The sequence below is a fragment of the Sphaeramia orbicularis genome, unplaced genomic scaffold, assembly GCF_902148855.1.
Source record: "Sphaeramia orbicularis unplaced genomic scaffold, fSphaOr1.1, whole genome shotgun sequence".
NCBI lineage: Eukaryota > Metazoa > Chordata > Actinopteri > Kurtiformes > Apogonidae > Sphaeramia > Sphaeramia orbicularis.
This window is the reverse complement of record NW_021941464.1, coordinates 279,143-285,167: the sequence shown is the minus strand read 5'-3', so window position 1 is coordinate 285,167 and position 6,025 is coordinate 279,143.

Genomic DNA, 6,025 nt, shown 5'->3' with positions numbered 1-6,025 from the left:
TCTTAACCCTAGGGGTTCAGTGAGTCGGTCTCAGGGGTTCGGCCTCGGTCTGTGTATGGAAACAAACGGCTTCGGAGACTCTTTCTCTGATTGACATCCAATATACGCGGTGTACTGTTGTTGCTTATAGAACTACAACACATCCGGAAGTGTTTATAATCTCTTCCACTCGTCTGACGATGAATTATTTGAGTATTTTCCACATCGTTGTTATGACTTTTGCTACTTCCTGTTAACCGCGGAGGCAGACGTGTAGCGTTTGTTTACATTTTTCGGTCACCGCACTGGTCAGTTACAATCATGTGATGACCGACGCACCGTCGCGGATGGAGAACTCGTATTACGCTAAAGCCGAGCTAGTGCCGTAATAAAACAAGGATCACAAAAATACTGAAGGAGTATAACGAGAACTTTTTTTGATACACTACATGCAATTATCTTTTTTTGTCAAAATTGCGTGGTTCGGAAAGTTCGGAGCGAGATGAAAGGAAAACTGGGTTGACCTGACAGCCTACATATGATGGTGATGACACGCCCCGCTTGGCCTTCACTGGCTGTTCATTATCGGAATACAGAAGGTTAAAAATGAAAACCATTTCAGTGTGGTAGGATTAAAAAGATCATGTCTTTGTGAAAAGGTATGTCATTTGTTGTGAGTTCATGCACTGTATTGGTTTTGTTCTTTGAACACAGTGATGTTAATGCACGGTTCATTTTGTGCACCAGGAAAACATATGGCTGTGTCTGGAATTTGAAAAAAATCATATTGTATTTTTTAATAAAGAAGGGTTCAGTGAATGTACATGTGAAACTGCTGGGGTTCAGTACCTCCAACAAGGTTAAGAACCACTGATTCAGACTATATAATGTAACTTTTTATTAGTAAGTTTTAAATTTTTATCAATTACTAGAAATTTCCGGCGACCCCACATGGGGTCCCGACCCCAAGGTTGAAAAACGCTGCAATAGTGTACGGATATTTGTAGGTATTTATTCAAATGTAGATATGGTGGAGGTTCATTTTTGGGTTTTTTTGTTTATATTTTGTTTATTCTTCTTTCACACTCTTTTATTCAATAATGTTGGTTCCTTTGTTGGATTGAACTCAAATCCTGTTCTGATGTTAGTTGTGAACTAATAGAATCTGAACATTTGAACAGGATCTGAAACTGGAATGTCTGGAAAACAGAATTTCAGTTTGAACACAGTTGGAACATTTGCTGATAGAACATTAGATCCTGTTGGGATCAAATACAAATGTGTTTAGGATTTGTGCAGATTTCTGCTGGAATTCAATTCTTCAAGGAAATAATCATTAAAAAAGAGAAACAAAACGTCCTTTTTAAGAGTGATCTATCATATGGTGATCCTAGTGTTGTTTGTATCGTATCGTCACATTCTTGCTGATACACAGCCCTAATGAACACACAGTGAAGATAATCATTATTATAATTTATTTCTTTAAATGACGTAAAAGCACCATTACACAGTCGAGGTGTACAATTATCATAAAGATCTGCAAAGAAAACAGAATGAACATTTTTCAGATACACATCAGAATGTAAAGGCAGAAAACAGGAGGTGTTCGCTAATGTTCAGACTGAACATGTGGAAATAAAATAAAGGAGCTTCAGATCTGGAAGAAACAACGGAGCAGAACTAGACCGAACTGTCAGCCCAAGGCTGTGAGTGACAGTTTCCCTGAAACATCCCATCATTCACTTTTAAAAACCAAACACTGAACAAACCAATGACACACTTCACACTGGGACTAATAAGATCTGGTTTATAGGACTGGGTCCAAATACTGGACTGGGTCCAGATAATTAATGCATGTCAATCAAAGACGGGAAAAGCCCAAAGAAACACCAGCCCGTTAGAAAAAGAACGGTTCTATCAGAGAAGAACGTTCAGGAAAAAACACTTTCAAACACACACAGGCCACTGGAAGTGTTGTTGCCATGGCAGCTGGTGTGTGGTTACTGTGGTTACCATGGTTACGTCCACAGTGTCCAGAAGACCTGCCGGACCTCAAGCCAACACCAGTCCAGTGGTCAGTCCAGTGGTCAGTCCAGTGGTCTGTTCAGACCCAGTTCAGACTGTCTGTATCAGATCAGATCCAGATCAGATCCAGATCAGATCCAGGTCTCATATGGACTCCTGTACCTGTGGTGTGAACGGAGCCTGTGCAGATCCAACTGTGTGTCTGAATAAAACCATAAACATCCTTTGTGTTCGTGTTTGCGTTCGTTTCCATCAGGTCGGACCCTCCTGTGAAACCAACGCTGCGTTCTGTTCCGTAAATGCTGAGTCTTATACATAGTGAATGTAAAACTTCTTACAGGTGCAATACGTAATACTTCCACCACGGACTTATCTACGTAAACACGTTGGAGTTTGTGTGAGTTGACATTAGACAGCTGTTTCCATGGTAACAGTGTCTGTTTCCACTCATCCGACTGTTAAACAAACACCACATGTTCGTCTGTTTCCATCTGAGGTCAGAACAGCTGTGGAGGGAAAAGAAACTCTGGGACGTTAAGTCTGAAATACGAACACGTGTCCACCTGTACGACATGTGCATTAGATTTATACAAAAGATGGAAACACAACGGAAGGGAGAGCACAGTTTTTTGTGTGAAATTCAGCAAGTTTTTTTTTTTTTTTTTCAATTTAGTCTTTTTCCAAACAAGAACTCTAAAGGCCTGATTTACCCCGATCCCAGACGACAGGTGGACCTGCACTCCCTCCCACTGAAAACTGTGTGCGCTCTAACTCAGATTATGGACACAGACGACACCAGGCCAAAGTCTGGGACACCGGGCCACAGTCTGGGACACCGGGCCACAGTCCGGGACACCGGGCCACAGTCCGGGACACCGGGCCACAGTCCGGGACACCGGGCCACAGTCCGGGACACCGGGCCAAAGTCTGGGACACCAGGCCACAGTCTGGGACACCGGGCCAAAGTCTGGGACACCGGGCCAAAGTCTGGGACACCGGGCCACAGTCCGGGACACCGGGCCACAGTCCGGGACACCGGGCCACAGTCTGGGACACCGGGCCACAGTCTGGGACACCGGGCCAAAGTCTGGGACACCGGGCCAAAGTCTGGGACACCGGGCCACAGTCTGGGACACCGGGCCAAAGTCTGGGACACCGGGCCACAGTCTGGGACACCGGGCCACAGTCCGGGACACCGGGCCACAGTCCGGGACACCGGGCCACAGTCCGGGACACCGGGCCACAGTCTGGGACACCAGGGCACAGTCTGGGACACCGGGCCAAAGTCTGGGACACCGGGCCACAGTCTGGGACACCGGGCCAAAGTCCGGGACACCAGGGCACAGTCTGGGACACCGGGCCAAAGTCTGGGACACCGGGCCACAGTCTGGGACACCGGGCCACAGTCCGGGACACCGGGCCACAGTCCGGGACACCGGGCCACAGTCCGGGACACCGGGCCAAAGTCTGGGACACCAGGCCACAGTCTGGGACACCGCCGTATTTACAGGAGGGTTTAGTGGGGCCTACTGTGGTCGTCATGGAAACAGTGGGCTGTATGAACTGTTCTGGGATCCACCAGCACTAATGGAACAGAGACCAGAATGAACCAGAAAGACTGGGACTGGGACTGGAACAGGGACTGGAACAGAGACTGGGACAGGGACTGGGACTGGAACAGGGACTGGAACAGAGACTGGGACAGGGACTGGGACTGGAACTGGGACTGGAACTGAAACAGGGACTGGAACTGGGACTGGAACAGGGACTGGAACAGAGACTGGGACTGAAACAGGGACTGGAACAGAGACTGGAACAGAGACTGGGACTGAAACAGGAACTGGGACTGGAACTGGGACTGGAACAGGGACTGGGACTGGAACTGGGACTGGAACAGGGACTGGAACTGGGACTGGAACAGGGACTGGAACTGGGACTGGGACTGGAACAGGGACTGGAACAGAGACTGGGACTGAAACAGGGACTGGAACAGGGACTGGAACAGAGACTGGGACTGAAACAGGAACTGGGACTGGAACTGGGACTGGAACAGGGACTGGGACTGGAACAGGGACTGGAACTGGGACTGGAACAGGGACTGGGACTGGAACAGGGACTGGAACTGGGACTGGGACTGGAACAGGGACTGGGACAGGGACAGGAACTGGGACTAGAACTGGGACTGTTCATAGTAGTTCTCCAGGTGCATTGTGGGTAGGACATGCATCTGTATTCTTTGTTCTTGGGTTGTTCCATAAATGTTGTTGTGATCAAAACAGATTGGTTGTGGGCGTTGCCTTTGGTTGGAGCTAAGCCCCGCCTCCTCAGCCAGTTTAGGGCGGAGCTGTTCCAGTTCAAACCTGCCTTTAAGACCAGATCAATATAGACCAGGGGTGTCAAATATGCGGCCCAGGGGCCAAATCCGGCCTGCTAAAGGGTCCAATCTGGCCCCTGCGATGAATCTGTGAAATGAACAAATTACACTGAAGAAATTAACAATCAATCCTTTTAGTTTAGGGGCCACACAAAGGCCTACTTTTGTCTCAAGTGGGCCAGATCAGTCAAATATTAGCATAATAACCTACTAATAACTCCAAATTTTACCTCTGGTGTAAAGGTATAATATTGGAGGAATAATATTGATAAAATTGCACCTATTTTTCTCCAGAATTTTCAGTTTTATTGTTATATACATTTTTTAAAGAATAAGTTGCAGATGCACACATTTTCATCGTAATTTTAATTTTTTAACTGTTATTATTTTATTGGTCTGGCCCACATGAGATTATATTAAACTGTATGTGGCCCCTGAACTGAAATGAGTTTGACACCCATGATGTAGAGCAGAAATCAGCCACTGGAACCAGTTTCAGGTTCGGTCACATTATAGTAAATAAATATTTACATCTACTCCTCCAATAATTTTTCTCACTCTGACACAAACACCCATATTTCATATTCATCAAATCAAACCCACTAAATGGGTTGGACCAGGTCTAAATGGGTTGGACCAGTTCTTTAGTCCATTTGACAGACACAGCCGTGGGTGTGTCCTGTTGGTAGATCAGCTTCAACAGGTTTTTGCGTCAACAGTCCAGTTTGTGCATGTTTTGACACAAACCTTTAGTAAATTAGGCCCTTTGTGTTTGTTTTTTAGGTCAGACAGCTTGAGTTCCAGTCAGACTCCACCTGCAGACATTCTATGGGACTGCTGTTGAGGGAACTGTGTGTGTTTTCAACAGAACAGGAACCAACGGACACAGATGCATGTAATAAACGGACCTGATGGAACACTGGTAGAACTGTGGTGAATCAGATGGAACACTGGTAGAACTGTGGTGAATCAGATGGAACACTGGTAGAACTGTGGTGAATCAGATGGAACACTGGTAGAACTGTGGTGAATCAGATGGAACACTGGTAGAACTGTGGTGAATCAGATGGAACACTGGTAGAACTGTGGTGAATCAGATGGAACACTGGTAGAACTGTGGTGAATCAGATGGAACACTGGTAGAACTGTGGTGAATCAGATGGAACACTGGTAGAACTGTGGTGAATCAGATGGAACACTGGTAAAACTGTGGTGAATCAGATGGAACACTGGTAGAACTGTGGTGAATCAGATGGAACACTGGTAGAACTGTGGTGAATCAGATGGAACACTGGTAGAACTGTGGTGAATCAGATGGAACACTGGTAAAACTGTGGTGAATAAGGCACTTTGGGTCCGAGTGTAAACGTCCACTTCTACGGCTGTTCCTGTGAATGTGAACCAGGACAGTTCTGGGTCGGACCATCCATTCACACACTGTAGATGTAACCATAGTAACAGTAAACACCTGCACATTGGATCACATGTCACATACTGAACCTTTAAAAGTTTTACAAATGCCAAACCCCCATGAGTCCACGTTAGTCCAGTTTTGAAAACGTTCTACTCTACATCTGCAGCTCTGACCACACGTTCCGCCTCTGAAGTGGTTTGGGTTCTTTAACAATGTGCAACGTGTGCTTTGAA